Source organism: Lontra canadensis, unplaced genomic scaffold, assembly GCF_010015895.1.
Source record: "Lontra canadensis isolate GAN:19392208 unplaced genomic scaffold, GSC_riverotter_1.0 scaffold26, whole genome shotgun sequence".
NCBI classification, from domain to species: Eukaryota; Metazoa; Chordata; class Mammalia; order Carnivora; family Mustelidae; genus Lontra; species Lontra canadensis.
Window position 1 is genome coordinate 8,536,281 of NW_022631020.1, and position 19,818 is coordinate 8,556,098.

At 35.8% G+C, this 19,818-nt stretch overlaps 1 long non-coding RNA gene across 1 annotated transcript in view; it reads left to right on the plus strand.

Moving 5' to 3' along the window:
* The window catches only part of LOC116871536, a 30,140-nt gene extending 10,548 nt beyond the window's left edge, over positions 1 to 19,592 (plus strand). The window contains exon 3 of the long non-coding RNA XR_004383419.1: positions 19,572 to 19,592. This is a non-coding gene — a long non-coding RNA (uncharacterized LOC116871536). The remainder of the gene's footprint in view (positions 1 to 19,571) is intronic.
* Positions 19,593 to 19,818: the final 226 nt, after the last annotated feature.

Here is a 19,818-nt window from a genome sequence, read left to right on the forward strand (position 1 = left end):
CATGGAAGATATTAGAGAAACCCTCTTGGGAGATATAAAAGCCCTTCCTAGAGAAATAAAAGAACTAAAATCTAACCAAGTTGAAATCAAAAAAGCTATTAATGAGGTGCAATAAAAAATGGGGGCTCACACTGTTAGGATAAATGAGGCAGAAGAAAGAATTAGCGATATAAAAGACCAAATGACAGAGAAAAAAGAAGCTGAGCAAAAGAGGCACAAACAGCTACTGGACCACAAGGGGAGAATTCGAGAGATAAGTGACACCATAAGACAAAACAACATTAGAATAATTGGGATTCCAGAAGAAGAAGAAAGAGAGAGGGGAGCAGAAGGTATATTGGAGAGAATTATTGCAGAGAATTTCCCTAATATGGCAAAGGGAACAAGCATCAAAATCCAGGAGGTGCAGAGAACCCCCATCAAAATCAATAAGAATAGGTCCACACCCCGTCACCTAATAGTAAAATTAACAAGTCTTAGTGACAAAGAGATAATCCTGAAAGCAGCCTGGGAAAAGAAGTCTGTAACATACAATGGTAAAAATATTAGATTGGCAGCAGACTTATCCACAGAGACCTGGCAGGCCAGAAAGAGCTGGCATGATATATTCAGAGCACTAAACGAGAAAAACATGCAGCCAAGAATACTATATCCAGCTAGGCTATCATTGAAAATAGAAGGAGAGATAAAAAGCTTCCAGGATAAACAAAAACTGAAAGAATTTGCAAACACCAAACCAGCTCTACAGGAAATATTGAAAGGGGTTCTCTAAGCAAAGAGAGAGCCTAAAAGTAGTAGATCAGAAAGGAACAGAGACAACATACAATAACAGTCACCTTACAGGCAATACAATGGCACTAAATTCATATCTCTCAATAGTTACCCTGAATGTTAATGGGCTAAATGCCCCAATCAAAAGACACAGGGTATTAAAATGGATAAAAAAAACCAAAACCCATCTATATGTTGCCTACAAGAAACTCATTTTAAACCCGAAGACACCTCCAGATTTAAAGTGAGGGGGTGGAAAACAATTTACCATGCTAATGGACATCAGAAGAAAGCAGGTGTGGCAATCCTTGTATCAGATCAATTAGATTTTAAGCCAAAGACTATAATAAGAGATGAGGAAGGATACTATATCATACTCAAAGGATCTGTCCAACAAGAAGATCTAACAATTTTAAATATTTATGCCCCTAACGTGGGAGCAGCCAACTATATAAACCAATTAATAACAAAATCAAAGAAACACATCAACAATAATACAATAATAGTAGGGGACTTTAACATTCCCCTCACTGAAATGGACAGATCATCCAAACAAAAGATCAACAAGGAAATAAAGGCCTTAAATGACACACTGGACCAGATGGACATCACAGATATATTCAGAACATTTCATCCCAAAGCAACAGAATACACATTCTTCTCTAGTGCACATGGAACATTCTCCAGAATAGATCACATCCTCGGTCCTAAATCAGGTCTCAACCGGTATCAAAAGATTGGGATCATTCCCTGCTTATTTTCAGACCATAATGCTCTGAAGCTAGAACTCAATCAGAAGAGGAAATTTGGAAGGAACCCAAATACATGGAGACTAAACAGCATCCTTCTAGAGAATGAATGGGTCAACCAGGAAATTAAAGAAGAAATGAAAAAATTCATGGAAACAAATGATAATGAAAACACAACAGTTCAAAATTTGTGGGACACAGCAAAGGCAGTCCTGAGAGGAATATATATAGCGGTACAAGCCTTTCTCAAGAAACAAGAAAGGTCTCAGGTACACAAGCTAACCCTACACTTAAAGGAGCTAGAGAAAGAACAAGAAAGAAACCCTATACCCAGCAGGAGAAGAGAAATCATAAAGATTAGAGCAGAAATCAATGAAATAGAAACCAAAAAAAAGACAATAGAACAAATCAACGAAACTAGGAGCTGGTTCTTTGAAAGAATTAATAAGATTGATAAACCCCTGGCTAGACTTCTCAAAAAGAAAAGAGAAAGGACCCAAATAAATAAAATCATGAACGAAAGAAGAGAGATCACAATTAACACCAAAGAAATACAGATAATTATAAGAACATACTATGAGCAACTCTACGCCAACAAACTTGACAATCTGGAAGGAATGGATGCATTCCTAGAGACTTACAAACTACCACAACTGAACCAGGAAGAAATAGAAAACCTGAACAGACCCATAACCAGTAAAAGATTGAAACAGTCATCAAAAATCTCCAAACAAACAAAAGCCCAGGGCCAGACAGCTTCCCAGGGGAATTCTACCAAACATTTAAAGAAGAACTAATTGATATTCCTCTGAAACTGTTCCAAAGAATAGAAATGGAAGGAAAACCTCCAAACTCATTTTATGAGGCCAGCATCACCTTGATCCCAAAACCAGACAAGGATCCCATCAAATAAGAGAACTACAGACCAATATCCTTGATGAACACAGATGCAAAAATTCTCACCAAAATATTAGCCAACAGGATTCAACAGTACATTAAAAGGATTATTCACCACGACCAAGTGGGATTTATTCCAGGGTTGATAGGTTGGTTCAACATCCACAAATCAATCAATGTGCTACAACACATTAATAAAAGAAAGAACAAGAACCATATGATACTCTCCATAGATGCTAAAAAAGCATTTGACAAAGTACAACATCCCTTCCTGATCAAGACTCTTGAAAGTGTAGGGATAGGGGGCACATACCTCAATATTATCAAAGCCATCTATGAAAAACCCACCGCAAATATATTCTCAATGGAGAAAAACTGAAAGCTTTTCTGCTAAGTCAGGAACACGGCAGGGATGTCCATTATCACCACTGCTATTCAACATAGTACTAGAAGTCCTAGCCTCAGCAATCAGACAACAAAAGGAAATTAATGGCATCCAAATCGGCAAAGAAGAGGTCAAACTATCACTCTTCACAGATGATATGACACTATATGTGGAAAACCCAAAAGACTCCACTCCAAAACTGCTAGAACTTGTACAGGTATTCAGTAAAGTGTCAGGATATAAAATCAATGCACAGAAATCAGTTGCATTTCTCTACACCAACAACAAGACAGAAGAAAGAGAAATTAAGGAGTCCATCCCATTTACAATTGCACCCAAAACTATAAGATACCTAGGAATACACCTAACCAAAGAGGCTAAGAATCTATACACAGAAAACTATAAAGTACTCATGAAAGAAATTGAGGAAGACACAAAGAAATGGAAAAATGTTCCATGCTCCTGGATTGGAAGAATAAATATTGTGAAAATGTCTATGCTACCTAAAGCAATCTACACATTTAATGCAATTCCTATCAAAGTACCATCCATTTTTTTCAAAGAAATGGAACAAATAATCCTAAAATTTATATGGAACCAGAAAAGACCGCAAATAGCCAAAGGAATATTGAAAAAGAAAGCCAAAGTTGGTGGCATCACAATTCCAGACTTCAAGCTCTATTACAAAGCTGTCATCATCAAGACAGCATGGTACTGGCACAAGAACAAACACATAGATCAATGGAACCGAAAAGAGAGCCCAGAAATAGGCCCTCAACTCTATGGTCAACTAATCTTCGACAAAGCAGGAAAGAATATCCAATGGAAAAAAGACAGCCTCTTCAATAAATGGTGTTGGGGAAATTGGACAGCCACATGCAGAAAAATGAAATTGAACCATTTCCTTACACCACAAATGAATATAGACCCAAAATGGATGAAGGACCTCAATGTGCGAAAGGAATCCATCAAAATCCTTGAGGAGAACACAGGCAGCAACCTCCTCGACCTCAGCCGCAGCAACATCTTCCTAGGAACATCGCCAAAGGCAAGGGAAGCAAGGGCAAAAATGAACTAGTGGGATTTTAACAAGATCAAAAGCTTTTGCACAGCAAAGGAAATAGTTAACAAAACCAAAAGGCAACTGACAGAATGGAAGAAGATATTTACAAACGACATATCAGATAAAAGGCTAGTGTCCAAAATCTATAAAGAACTTATCAAACTCAACACCCAAAGAACAAATAATCCAATGAAGAAATGGGCAGAAGACATGAACAGACATTTCTGCAAAGAAGACATCCAGATGGCCAGCAGACCCATGAAAAAGTGCTCCACATCACTGGGCATCAGGGAAATACAAATCAAAACCACAATGAGATATCACCTCACACCAGTCAGAATGGCTAAAATTAACAAGTCAGGAATGACAGATGCTGGCGAGGATGCGGAGAAAGGGGAACCCTCCTACACTGTTGGTGGGAATGCAGGCTGGTGCAGCCACTCTGAAAACAGCATGGAAGTTCCTCAAAATATAGAGCCTTGTTTTGTGATTTTGTCCAGATTCCATAACAACTTGCAAATTTATATCTCCAATTCTGACAGATTTTCTAAAGTACACGTTTCTTTCTTGACATTTCATTTAATATTGATCTCCTATCTCAAACTTAACATGTCCAAATCTTTGCTCTGCTGACTCCCACCCCCAAACTTGTTTCATCTACATTCTTCTCTCAGTCAGGTTAATGGCAACTAAATACTTCTAGCTGCTCAATCTAGAAATCTTGGTCATTCTCATTCACCTTCATCCAGGGCACTATTTTCCCTTCTTTGACAACACTGAGAAAATTCCTCTTTAGACCTTATTCACTTGGTCTTCCTTCTACTTAGAATAATCTTCCCCACACCCTCACATTCCTCGGGACTCTATCAAGTAACAATCTATTGAAGATGTTTCCTTGTTCACCTTGTGCAAAAGCAAAAACCACACTCCCTCTGAAAGATTCTTTCTTGCCCTTCCCCTACTCTTCCTAATATAAGTCTTTGGTATATGTTTCTATCGAAGGAAAAAGAGGTAGAATTAGGCACTCAAGCCACTAACTAAATTAAAAAAAATATTAACATTTTGTTTTCCAAATAAAAACCAGATTTTGTTTACTCATGATTTTATTCCACATTAATTAGAAACATTTATAAAAAGATTGACTTTTTCAATGAATAAAAATATAATCGTTAACTGTACTGTGAATCATTTCAACATATACCACAAAATATATTAAGAATAAAACACTAATAGAGGCTTATTAGGAATAAAAATGCTAATAATAAACCACTATGGCCCTGATATTTTGAATGACCATGTTCAATAATCTCTTATCCAAATAAATATGTCATTTAAATAAAACTGTTTCTGTGTGTGTGTGTGTGTGTGTGTGATATCAGTGGACTCAACTGAGTCTACTGTGGGATTATGGGATTCACATTATGATTCTATTAACTCTAAGTTGGTAACTTCTCATTTGCTTTTTATATCTCCTGTATGAGATGATAAATATGAGACTTACATTTGTACCTTAATTTATTGTTTGTTCCTCTTAATTTTTAACTGATACACAGGTAATAGGATCTGTGGTATGCATCAGGATAATAAGATTTATATTCTCCACTGTTCTAATTCTTACATTCCCTTTTGGTTATATTCATGGAATACAGATAAAGAAAACTAAAATAGTGAGTGATTGAGTGTTTGTAAATGTGTATATGTGTATGTTGCAAAAAATAACTTATGACACCTCACCCAGCATAGGCTGCCTATATGTTGTATTAAAAAAAAAAACTTTCAATTTGAAAGATCTTTGCCGAAATTGATATTGACCAAAATTAATTTTAAAAAATCTGACCATGGGGAGGAAAAACATCAACAGGAAGTCAAAGGCTTTGATAAAAATCTACAAGAACTGAGTGACAGGTTCAAAATAAATAAAAATGTGATAAAAGCATGAGCATTATCTTCCTGTTGCTTTGACTGGATATTGAGAAATAATGGCCACAAACAAAATGAAAGCAGCCCTGCTATGTGAAATAGAATGGATGAGTTTAGGTTTAGAAATGAAATTGACCTCTCATCTTAGACAGTGGAGAAGCTGAACAAGGGTGCAAGGAATAAGGGAGAAGAGAAGAAAATAGATTGTTTTCTCAGAGCTGCAGTTTGTCTGAAGTAATCACGAAGTAGGACAAAAATGTGACAAAGACTTCTGGCAATCATCAAAGCTAGAAATAAAAAAGCAGACCTGCAAAAATAGAAACAAACATGAAATGATGAGAGAATTACTGTTTCTCAATATAAGAATGAGTTCAGAAATTTAATTTTTATCTCACATCTATATATTCTTTATTCTCTTAATATTAAATACTTAAGAATATGATAAAATGTTTAAATGATATATAGGAGATAAAAATTGCAAAAAATAACTCGGTGGGTTTAAAGTAAAAAGGTTTTGTAGTGATATTGAAGCACTTTATTATGATAGGATTAAGGAACCCAAAACACATTTCATATTTGCAAATTTATTGACAATTTATAAGGAATATTTATAAAAACATTTATAAAAAACATTTCCTGAAAAATGATAAAAAAGTATATAAAATGTGGAAACAGCATTATATTGCAGCCTGTATATATAAAGCCAGTTCCAATACAAATAATATTTTAAAATATTTAAATATTATCCATATGGAACAAGTTTTACCCATTTTGGGGCCAAATTCAATGCCTAACATCTTTCCAAGGATTTCACAATATTTCTCCTTCCCAGTCAGAATTAATAACTACTTATAGAAAGCTATTTATAATGATAGCATAATGGTCAACTTCTCCATTTAAGTAATAATCGTAGAATACCTTCATGTGAATAAATATATGAACAATTAATTTCAGGAAGTGATTAAGCCTATGAATAAAAGAATGTAGATTACCAAAGTGGTAATGATAAATAATAATGGAATTATTATTGTAGATTACCATGATGAAAACTGTGTAGGCAGATTCTTGAGATGAAATTATCATGGTGGACTCCTAAAGGAGATGATAATTAACCAAATTCTGAATAGCTACTAGGAGCTAGCTAAGTAGGTCAGGGAAAAGGGTTGGTAAAAATCATTTCAGTAACAGTTGCAGGGAAGTTGTAGTACAGTCTTCATGACTTTTATTTTTTAGCATCATACAGTTTGTTCACCCATGAAAGTAAGGAAAAACTAGAGCTATCCTATAGTGACACAGATGCTGATTCTAACGCAACCAATTTTCAAGTCAGAAATAGTGCATGTGTCATCACAATGGAATATCAGTTTAATATGAGCTTGCGCTAGGGTTATATGTCCTTATAAAATACCTTTTAAGTAGATATTCCTATTGAAGCAAAAGATAAATAAATGGCTCCTCAGTTGAAATCTGTTGTCATGTTTGGTGAAATTCTAGGCACAGTGGATACTAAGATAGATAAAGGATAGAGATGGAAAATTGATCAGAATGAGATCATCCCTTTTAAGAGAAAGTTCAGCAGTGCAAATGAACAAATCTACCAAGGGATAATAAAATACATTCATCTAATGCAGGTTGATATATATATGTAATGAGTTTGATTCATGAGATTGCATCAAGCCATGAGATCCTAAGCAATGACATATTAGTTTCCTTTGAGCTGTAAATCAGGGAGGAAATCAATGACTCTCTGGGAGATATCAGATGCAAGAACTAGGAAAAGGAGGAAGACATCCAGTTAATAATGAAGGAGAACGTCAGTGTTCAATGTTTATCTACAAACTCGGGAGAGAGAATTATGAAAGCATTGTCTCATTGACACAGGCAGGTGGTCAGGTAGAATGAACTAGGCTGACTACACAGAGTTGACCTGCAGTGGAAAGTTATAGCTGAAGGTTCAGATGGCTTTATTTAGTTGTAACTAATCAGGCATCCGATGTTAGAATAGTGTATTGGAGTGTAGAGAGCAAAAGTTATAGAATGAAATACAGTATAAATTAAAGTCATTACATATCTACGCAGAACAGAGATGATCAAAAGTCTTGAGAGGAAGTGACATGCAATCATGGGTAGGATAACAAAGATTTTCTGGAGGAAGTAACATTTCAGATATTTTTAGAGGGATTTCTATTGACAGTAAATGCCTAAAGAATTTCCAGTGGAAAGAATGAACAACCTAAAGACACTCAAAATTAGGAATGTCCAGATGTTTAAAGACTATAGTTGCTAAGTACTCTAGTTTAGCTGAAGTGTATACTACAATTTAGAGGAACTATGATAGAGAACATGGGAAGGGCAGATTGAGAACATATTGTATCTAGGCTTAAATATCAAAATATCTTAATTTTAATTAATTTGGTAAGCAATGGGGGAGGAAATCATGGTTACTGAGCAAGAGAGTAACATGAACAGAATTTAGGTTTAGAGGAGATTAACTTGGCAGCTGTGAAAAGTCTCCTTTGAATTATTGATGTTAATGTTTCACTGCTTGCAAATAACTACCATTGCTGAGAGAGTATCGCATTCACTTTGACAAACTCTCTTGCTGAAAAGTACATTTAATTAAAACAAAAAGGACATTCCAACAGTGTACTGATTTTGTTTTTGATTTACATGCTAATCATAGATTTGTCATTTCTTTAATGAAAGATGAATGAAAAAAGCGAAAGAATGTAGTATGGACTGAAGATTTCTGGTTTTACAAAACCATAAAATGATAAGCATAGTATCCACCTATGGTTATAAAATAGTAATCTTTATTAAGGAATAGTCTCAAGATCTCATAAATTATATATTGGCAAAATACATGACAATGACTGGTCATAGTTATGTCTTCATTTTATAATTGGCAAATAAATATATTTGTTTATTTATATTTATTTTTCCAACTTTATCAAGGTAAAGTTGTCAATTAAAAATCATATATATTTAAAGTGTACAACTTGATAATTTGATATAGTCACACTGTCATTAGATCATCACAATTTTTTAACTTGCTTAATTGATACTGTGTACTGACCAACATCTGCCTATATTCCTTTTCCTGAGCCTAGGGTGAACACCGTTTGACTCTCTGTTTCCATGATCTTGACATTTTTAGATTCCACATAGAGTGAAGTCATGTAGTATTCATCTCCCTGTCCGGTTTATTTCACTTGGGATGAGATCCTCCAGGTATATCCTTGTTTTTTGTCAATGACAGGTTTTCCTTCTTTCCTAAGGTTGAATAGCATTTCAGTGTGTGTGTGTGTGTGTATCACACTTTCTTTACCTTGGCCATTATTAATGCTGAATGAACATGGGAAGACAGGTATCTATCTATTCAAAATACTGATTTCCTTTCTTTTGGATATACACCCAGAAGTGGAATTGCTATCATATGATAATTTATTTTAAATATTGCGGGGATCCCCATATTGTTTTCTGTAATGAAGATACCAACTTATATTTCCACCAACAATGTAGAAGCAGTTCCTTTTGCTCTATGTCCTCAGCCACACTTATTACCTCTTGTATTTTTAATAGCAGCCATCCCAACTTATGCAAAGTGATATGTCATTGTGATTTGGATTTGCATATCCCTCATGATTGTGAGTACCTTTTCATTGACCTGTTATTATCTTTATGGCTTCCTTTTTTTAAGTTTTTATTCAAATTCTAGTTAGTTGTCATACAGTGTGATACTAGTTTCAGGTGTAGAATACAGTGATTCAACGCTTCCATACAGCACTGTGTGGTCATCACAACTGCATTCTTTAATCCCCGTCCCCTATATAAGCTATCCCCTTCCACTTCCCCACTGGTAACCATTAATTTTTTTCTCTATAGTTAAGAGTTTGTTTCTTGGTTTGCCTCTCTCTCTCTCTCTCTTCCTCTCCTTTTTTTTTTTCTCTTTGATCATCTGTTTTGTTTCTTAAAGTCCACATATGAATGAAATTATATGCTATTTGTCTCTCTCTGAATTATTTAGCATAAGTCCATCTGTGTCAGGTCCTTTGTCCACTTTTTAATTGGGTGATTCGTTTCTTTTGCTATTGAGTTGCATGAGTTCCATATATATTTTGAATACTAATCTTTATCAGACATATGGCTTGCATATATTTTCTTCCATTCTGTAGATTGCCTTTTCACTCTGTTGATCATTCTTTTGCTTTGCAGAAGCTTTTTAAAGTTTGATCCAATCCAATTTAGCAAATTTTCTTCTCTTAGCTGTACTTCTGGTGTCATATCCAAAAAAACTCTTTGCCCAGACCATTATTGGGAAGCTTTTTCCCTATGCTTTCTTATAAAAGTTTTACAGTTTTAGGTGTTATGTTTAAGCTTATAATCTATTTTGATTTTTGTATGAGGCATGAGATAAGAGTCTAATTCATCCCTTGGCATATGGGTATCCAGTTCTCCCAGCACGATTTATTGAAGGAACTAGCCTTTCCCTCATCATGTGTTCTTGGCTCTCTTGTTAAATATCACTTGGCCATAAATACATGGATTTATTTCTGGGCTTTATATTCTGTTCCATTGGTCTATATGACTATTTTTATGACAACACTATGTTTTCATCATTACATAGCTGTGTAATATATTTTGAAATCAAGGAGTATGATATATCCAGTTTTGTTCTTACTCATTGAGCTTAAGATGATTTTTAAATTTTTTTAATGTTTAAGTTTTTATTTTTTTAAGATTTTTGTGTTTATTTGAGAGAGAATGAGAGAGCAAGCACATGCCCATGTAGTAGGTGGGGACGGGGCAGAAGGTGAGAATCTCCAGAAGACTCCATGCTGAGCATGAAGCCCAATACAAGGCTCTATCCCATGACCCATGAGATCATGACCTGAGCTGAAATTACAAGTTGGACACTTAACTGTCTGAGCCACCCAGGTACTTAAAGATTAATTTTTAAAAAATTATTTGCTGGGCCATTTGAAGGTCTCCATTTTTTAAAAAATTGTGTTTCATTGGTTTCATGATGTTTTCATGCTTCTGTAGCCTTGCATTTATATCTGTACATTTGAGGAAGAATTTACCTCTTCCAGACTTTACAGAATAACTATGGAAAGACCTTCACCTATGTGTGGGTGGAAGTGCTGTGGGGGTGAAGTGCAGTGGTTCTAGCTCTGGGGAGGGACAGTGGCAGAGTCCCCATGTGGATCCATCAGCTAAAGTCAGCATTGGCAAAAACGGTGCAGGTCCTCAGTGGCCAAAGCTGGGGGTGTCCACAACAGCAGCAAGGGCTCTGGGGGTCCTTTTGTTCTATTTTTCCACTGTGGAGGAAAGTCATGACCAAGGGCATTCCTCTTGGCCTTAGGTCCGGCATGCAGGCATGCTCATTGCAGCAGTGGCTGCAGTATCCATTGAACAGATGAATTCCCTATGATGGTGGAGTATTGTGTCAGGCAGGGGCACTCACAGAGCAGCCATAGAACTGGTGTGTCCCTGTGCAGGCCCACACTGACTGACTGTGGCTCTAGGGCCTGGGGACAGGCCTCCCCCCTGAAATGGTGGCACTAGTGTCCAGGACAGAGGCATGCCTACTCTAGAGCTGTTCCAGGTATTGACAATAATGAGGTGCTAGGCAACTGGTGGCCAAAGCATGGACTTCCAGAAAGTGACCATGGTCCCATGTTTCAGGGTGCTGGCCTGCCCCAAGGGGGGATAATGCCAGTGTCTAAGGCACAAGTAAGCTTATTGAAGCAGTATGCTAATATCTGAAGGGTGGGCACTTGGGAAGTGACTATGAAGTTAGCATCTGGAGCCTAGACACATACAGAGCAACGATGGATCTGGAATTTTTGCCTGTGCAGTTGGGAGGGAGAGGCATGGAGGGAAGATGGCTGTGACCAAGGACAGCCCAGCAGCAACTCCTTCTCCTGAGTTGTACAAAACATCTGCTTTGTGGGTCTGTGGCAGCTGTGATGGCTGTTGAGGTCCTCAGCAGTGCAGGCTGTTGGTGTTCTCTGTAGAACAGACCCCTGTGGCCCATGGTGGCACCTGCTGCAGGGCAGGGAGCCCCCACCTTCTTCTTTGATCCTAGCCTTCTCCAGACATCTTAGCTATGAGGATCTCCTGAGCAATCTAGGTATGGAGAAACCAAAGTGGGTCCTTTCCCCATCTGAAAAGATGGGGAAGCTGGTTGCTCACCCTGCTCTCCTTTTCCCTGTGAGGGAGCACTCATGCGTTTGGGATTTCCTCTTGGCCAGGAGCTGTGCAGGTCTGGTGGGGGTGGGATGATGCAGGCCAAGAGAAACTGTTTTTCCTACCCTTTCTTTGTGGTTATTCTCCATGTTTTCACTACACTACGTTGCTATCATTTCTTAACTGGTGTCCTGCACTCTTCACAAAGCTATTTTCCTTCGTGGATAGCTGTGTAATTGCTGCTTTCTGTGAGAAAATGAAGGATGGGATCTCTTACTCCACCATTTTGCTGATGTCACTTTTTAGTGAGTAATATTTAGGATTCAAGGTTAGCTTACCTGCAGAGACATGTCATTGGCTGAAAAGAGGACTTTTGAAAGAATGTGCTTTGAAAAATGCAAACCCATTATCCTCAATGGAAAGATAAATATTATTTTGTATGAATAGCTTCTGCTGTTTGGGTCTTAGCAACAGCAGGCACATGTGAGTTTATTATGAGACATTAAATCAGATATGTGTTTTACTAACTTACAATTCTTTTGTATATTAAATCTTTTATAACAAAATTATTTCACTCTATTATAAAAATTTGATTGAATAATTATCTGTGACTAGAATATTATAACTTCCTTGCAATAACCAATGCATTTACAATGGAAAAAAATGTACTTCACTATTTGTAACTGTATTAGAAAAATTGATGAAAACCCAGGTTAATTTTGTTATGCAGAAGAAGTCATGTCAGATACTGGGAGACCTTGGCTAAGGAAAGTCAGAAACTTTGTAAGATTTAAGGCATCAGGTAATATTTTAAGCTAGTCATCATCTATATTTTCTTCATTTTATACATTGAAAAATTTAGTTGTTGAGTATTTAAGTCATATATATGTGTGTGTGTATATATATATATATATATATATATATATATATATTTGTAGAAGTTAACAAAGCACTAAATATTATCCACTAATCCTAATTTATATTTTCAATCTTGTTTCCCCTAAATAGAGCCACACAGAGTAGAAAAAAAATTACTGGAATTATCCTTCAGTGGATTTTATCGCCCTCTTTCCATATTCATTACTTCACTTCTGTCATTTACCCTCAGCATGTATTAATTCACACGATTTCAGTATTGAATTAAGTAGCAGGCATTGTACCATTATGCTTATCTAGGCATTGAAACATATGGTAGGATGAATACCATCTGGTGGCAGCACGCTGGACGAGAAAGTTCTCTGGCACAGCACTTGTGGAATCCTGGCTCCTGGGCTAAACACAGCTATGCTGTGTTTAAAATGCCCCATCCATTAGTTGAATATTCAGCAGAGCATCACATTTGGCCTTATTAAAATTTGCTAATACAGAACCCTGGAAGACATTGGCCACACATGACATAAGCTGAAAGTGGGTCAATTTAGTTCTTACCAGTCTATTACACAAAATTTCTACGGAAATCATTGTTATTGTTGGTTAGATTCCAATTATTCATAATATCCATGAAATGGATAGGACAATTTTCTGCATAATGTTCTTCAGAATAATAGCAAGCTAGAGAGCATAATGATAATTTTCTTAAGAAAGTAATTTCCAGAGTGCTATTTTTGGACAATGTGGTCCTTGAGTCCATAAAAGTAAACACACACTCATACACATAATATATATTGATTCTAACAAACCATAGGGAAGTTTCTAGCTGTAAAATAATTTTATATAATAAAAATATGGAATAATCATTTATTATTAAGTACAAGCAATTCTCGCGTTGCACAGTACTGCATTCACTGAAACACCATTCAGAATTGCACCCTCCCTTTTCACAGTTCTGTGGAAATGTATCACTATTATACACTGCCTGTAACAGGTTAATATCTTGTACAACTCAATGACCTTGCTGACCTAAAATGAACAAACTCCTGGAAAATGAATTTATGTAAATTAAATTTGTACTCTAGAATCTATGACACTCACTTGTCCAAGAGTTTACTTAACACTGAAGATGGGTTAAATTCTCTTCTCTTTATCTTCTTAGCATAGTTATATATATTTTTCTCTACTTGCTGTAGTAATTTTGGGTTTATTCATCTGTCTCCTGCTCCTTCGTACTATGGATATTATAGACTAGAAGTTCTTTAAATGAAGGATATTTGTCTTATTTCTTTTGAATCAGAACACACTACCTTTATGTATTTTAAACTATGATATATTCCTTTGGGTTTTGTTGTAATATTTACTCTGAGTATAACTAACAAAGATAACTATAAATAATAATTTCTTTGTAATACGGCTTATCATTTTGGTTACATAGTCTAAATTTAGACATATTTAAGGTATCACTGATCACTCCCATATATATATAGAGAGAGAGAGAGAGAAAGAGAGAGAGAGATAATTATATTCGATCATTTTACTTTCACATTTTATGTAATGTCAATAAAATATTTGGCATACTTCAACCTGATTTACCCCCTCCCTATTGCCTTTTAAAAATATTTCTAAGAAAGATCAAACATTGTTTTCTATCTTCTACATTTTTAAATTATTTTCCAAATATGTTGTGATTATCTAATCTGACAATATTTCGTTGATTAAAGCAACCTTGGATATGCAGTCCACAAGCTCCATCTTTCACCCATTAATTTGATGTTTTTCATTCTATTATGTGCACATACCCAGCTCAAAAAGTATTTAACATATTATCATGGAATCAAGCAACACTCAATGGCAAGAGTTTCTGCAGGTATGAGTGGTTTATATTCGGGGAAGTGTGTATGGAATGCATTGCATTTGGGTTCATGAGTTCTGGAGAAAAGTTCACTTTGAGATAGAGATACACAGACTAGATGGAACTATCTCAAACCCCAGACTCCATATGAGGCACATAGGTAACGACAATGAATAGAAAAGTGAGAAGTTTTAATGAAATTATAAGGGGGGTAAGTATGTGTGTTTGTGTATGCCATATGTGAGAGAGAATGGGAGAGAAGAAAATCAGACAATTGCAAACTCAAACTCAATTTATAAAGTTAATCTAGGAATAATTTTATTAAGCTCTTTCTTCTTTAAAAAGTCGTTGCTTTCTCTCTCTCTCTGTCCCTCATATATATTATACACAGTTATATTTCTTGGTTTAAACTGCTGCGTGTTTCAATTATGGAAGGGATTACCCTTTTTTTTTTGCATATGTTTCTTTACTGGAGTCAGTATGGTGTTTTTTACAGAGTTTAAGGAAAAGAAAAAAAAAAAACCCTGGTTTTATTCTTTGCTTAGTTTGTTCTTAATAGATATAAAGAGATCCATACATGTGCACATATGCACACTTCCAAAATGTCTAACTAAATTACTTAATTAAACCCACAAGACTGATTGTGAGATCCAAGACTGATGAGAAGAGTGGGAACCACTGCACTCCACTAAGCAGAACTTTCCTTAGCTCACAGATTCATGGGAAAACATGAAACTCTTGGTGTCTCTTCTTCTGCATGGTAGGTTATTACCAAATTCAGAAATGCCACATCCTTCATATACTCAAGATTTCCATAAATACTTGGTTTTGACATGAATTTAACACATTTACATATAAGGAAAATATCAGTATCAAACCGGACTGGATAACAACGTAGACACCACTCCTTTCGCATCTCTCATGGGGAGAGAAAAGAGGCACTGCCCACTGGAGAAAGACCTCTGACATAAGCTTTCCAGCATCACAGAAAGTTCGTGTATCCAGAAAACATCCTTGACTATGATTTAATGCTTGATTTGAGTGGTTCTGAATCAGAGTCATACATTAATAATCACGATGAAAATGTTCACATAGTCCTTCAGGGTCAGCATGAATCCTTGATCCTCCAAGTGCTCCCATAATTTTGTGAGCAGTTAATCATGGCTATTGATTCCTTTCCTACTTAAAATTTCTAGAATGTGTGTGTGTGTGTGTGTGTGTGTGTGTGTGTGTTTTCCAGGACAGAAACACTGACTGATGCAATTTGACAATCTTTTCTCTTAAACAGAAAAAAAAAAATTACAAGAATAACATGTATAATGCAAAGAATGGATATGTGTTTATTCGGCAAACTACAGCAAAAATATAGAATGAGACATAATGAGTTATGTGGAGAAAAGAGCATTTTATATTATTTAACTCTTGTTTTAGGCAGAAAATTAAAGTATGTAGACATATAAAAATAAACACAATACTAAAAAATAGTAATAAAATAAACTAAACACAATATTACATTGAAATACAGAAATTGTGGCCAATGCTAAATTCATGAGTAAACTATAGGATAAAATGTTGCTTATCATCAAATCATGAATATGAATTAAGTAGTGTTCTGAAGCCAGGAGAAAATAAACGGCAAAATGAATGCAAGGGATTGATATCTGAATTATGAAGACAAAATAATTCATTAAGAATAAAGAAGGGGCACCTGGGTGGCTCAGTGGGTTAAAGCCTCTGCCTTCAGCTCAGGTCATGATCTCAAGGTCCTGGGATAGAGCCCCATATCGGGCTCTCTGGTTAGCAGGGAGCCTCCTTCCCCCTCTCACTCTGCCTGCCTCTCTGCCTACTTGTGATCTCTCTCTGTCAAATAAATAAAATCTTTAAAAACAAACAAACAAAACAACAACAACAACAACAAAACTCTGACTCTTCAAAATAATAAAAGTTTCTGAAGGCTAGGGAACTTCTCTTATTCCTTGTTTAAAAAAAAGAAAGAAAGAAAGAAAGAAAATATGATTCTTAAAAAATACTAGACAAACACCAATGTCAAGAAAAGAGAGTATGTGAGTTCTTAAATGGAAAGAAAAAAAAAACCAACATGAATTCTAGACTTTAAAATAAGAATGAAATATTGTAGAGGGCCTAAAATAGTTACTAAAAATAAAATTACAAGAAGCACAGATCAGCTACTAATAAATATATTACTTTAAAGTGTTCAATCTCAGGGTGCCTGGGTGGCTCAGTGGGTTTAGCCTCTGCCTTTGGCTCAGGTCATGATCTCAGGTCCCTGGGATTGGAGGTTCTGAGGTCCTGCATTGGGCTCTCTGCTCATCAGCGACCCTGTTTCCTCCCCTCTCTGCCTGCCTCTCTGCCTACTTGTGATCTTTTTCTGTCAAATAAATAAATAAAATCCTTAAAAAAAAAATAAAGTGTTCAATCTCAGGACATAGCAAAATAAAATAATGATTTATCCATTTCATTTATCAAATTGCTAACACATTATTATTTAATAATAAGCAAGGAAAAATAAATAATACCCTAAACAATTAGAAAACTAAAATTAACAAAAGCTAAACAAAAGAAACTTACACAACCTGGATTTCTCATCTTAAATTTTATTTCTATGGATTTTTTTTTTAAGATTTTATTTATTTATTTCAGAGAGACATCACAAGTAGGCAGAGAGGCAGGCAGAGAGAGAGATAGAGGAGGAAGCAGGTTCTCTGCTGAGCAGAGAGCCCGATGCGGGGCTCGATCCCAGGACCCTGAGATCATGACCTGAGCCGAAGGCAGAGGCTTAACCCACTGAGCCACCCAGGCGCCCCTCTATGGATACTTATTGACTAAATAATGGATAGGTGCAATGTATTCTTGGGAATTCCTTTGGGAAAAGGTCAAATTTCAAATATTGATAATTTATTTAATAAATAAATCAACTTCAGTTACTCAATAAAATACTATGTCACTATTCATGCAAAATATTTAAAGTATTTAATGGCATGAAGAAATGTTCAGAATTTATTGAAAAATTTGGTAGACAGCACATGAGGCCATTTTTAAATAAAACATACAAACATACATTAACAGCATTTTAGCAGTAATTACCTGTGATGTTATCTCTAATCAAATATCATTAAATGATATTTAAAAATGTGTTCCTAGTGTTGTTGCATTTTTCAAAATTCCTAATTAAGACTATATTATTTTTATAATAAAGTGTTTATTATAAAAATGTTTATTCTTTGCTCTTTTCTGAAAGCATGATCTGTGCATCTTAATAATTCAGTATGAAAAATAAATGCTTTTTCTTACACTAAGGAAACACTGCCCCCCCTCAACATCCTCTCTTCTTCTTATAGAGCATGCTGATAAGAATCCTTAGAGAACATGTCTCATCGACCTTCAGAGATTAATTCTGAAAAGAGAATTTTATGTTAGTACATAAATTCCTTTTCAGTAAAAATGAAACTGTGTGTCAATGTATTTCTATTCCAGATGACTGAGCAAATTACCAGCTGTGTGTCATCTTCATTTCTTGAGCTTTAAATTGAGAGAGTGAGAGAAAATAATCTCTAGAATTTCTATTACTGGATTCTCAAGCTAGATAGTAGGAGTGAGAGACTTTCCAGTTTTTAGATCTTTAAATAGTGCTTCAATAAATATCTTTCTACACGGATCCCTGAATATCAGGATTCTCTCTATGTGATAGTTCCCATGTATGAGATTTCCAGGTCCCAGGAAATTATATATATAATCACATAACAATTTTATATGTATTTTGCTGGGAATGGCCAGCAATTCCTATAGGGATGGGTGAAAGATTACTCCAGATTTTGCTGTGAAAGAGAGGAAAAGGCAAGGGGGTCAATGCTCAGAGACAAGACCCTTTGCTCTTCCTTTCCTCCCACCTTAAATGGTCTTTCAGGATAATCACAAGTCCATATCACTGTTTCTCAAGCACAGTGCTGTGTGACAAAGGGTCTTACTGAAGTTGGGTGGATCTGTTTACAGAAAAGATAAAATATGCTAATCTGCATGCCTGCTAAACAGAGCCTAAGGGACAACACATACAACTCTTACATCACTGGGGGTGTGTGTGTGTGTGCGTGTGTGTGCGTGCGCACGCCGTTTTCGCTAAAAAAGCTTACCCCAAAGGCAACTTCCCCGAAGAGAATGCCCCAGAAGCATTCCTAAGGCAGAGTAGTCTTCCAGGCCTTAGCGTTCCAAAGGCCCACGCTCTTCTCTGAAATCTTCCCTTGCTCCAGTGGCCTCCTTGTTACATTTTAGCAAGCAGGTATTACAGACAATTTCGTGCTCGACATTAACCCCAACATATATATCACATAATAATGTGATATTATATATTATTAATAACATAATATGATCTTTTAAAAAAAATTATTTATTTATTTGACAGAGAGAGATCACAGGTAGGCAGAGAGGCAGCCAGAGAGAGAGGAAGGGAAGCGGGCTTTCTGCTGAGCAAATATCCCGATGTGGGGCTCGATTCCGTAATACTGGGATCATGACCTGAGCGGAAGGCAGAGGCTTTAACCCACTGAGCCACCCAGGTGCCCCAACACAATATGATCTTATTAACATGTTAATTTTATTAAATATTTAAGAAATACGAACAAATTTCCTTCTGAAAAGCAACAACCCATCCAAGTTGTACCATTATATATATAAATTCCTTTTCCTCCTATAGATGCCAGAAAAGAATGTTAAATTAATAATTCTAATTACTGCCTCTCTGAAGACTATAATACCATATTGAGTGTGTACTTGATTTTTAAAATTTGCCTGTTGAGTAGTAATTTTGAACTGCTGGGTTTTTTGTTTGTTTGTTTGTTTGGGTATTTTGTCCAGGTCTTCTCTGAACTGTCTACTCATACCCTCCCTAAAACTAAGAACTAGCAAACAATTTCTTAGGAAGAGTTCTGATGGCACTAGATGATCCTGCTTCAAATTTATGAACCAGTACATGAAGACTAGAGCTTTAAAAGTGAGTGTAGTTCTTTTTGCTGCACACACACACACATACACACGCATTATTTAAAGAGCTTGCACTACAGTTTAAGATAAATTGTATGCAATTTCAAACTCTATTTTTTTT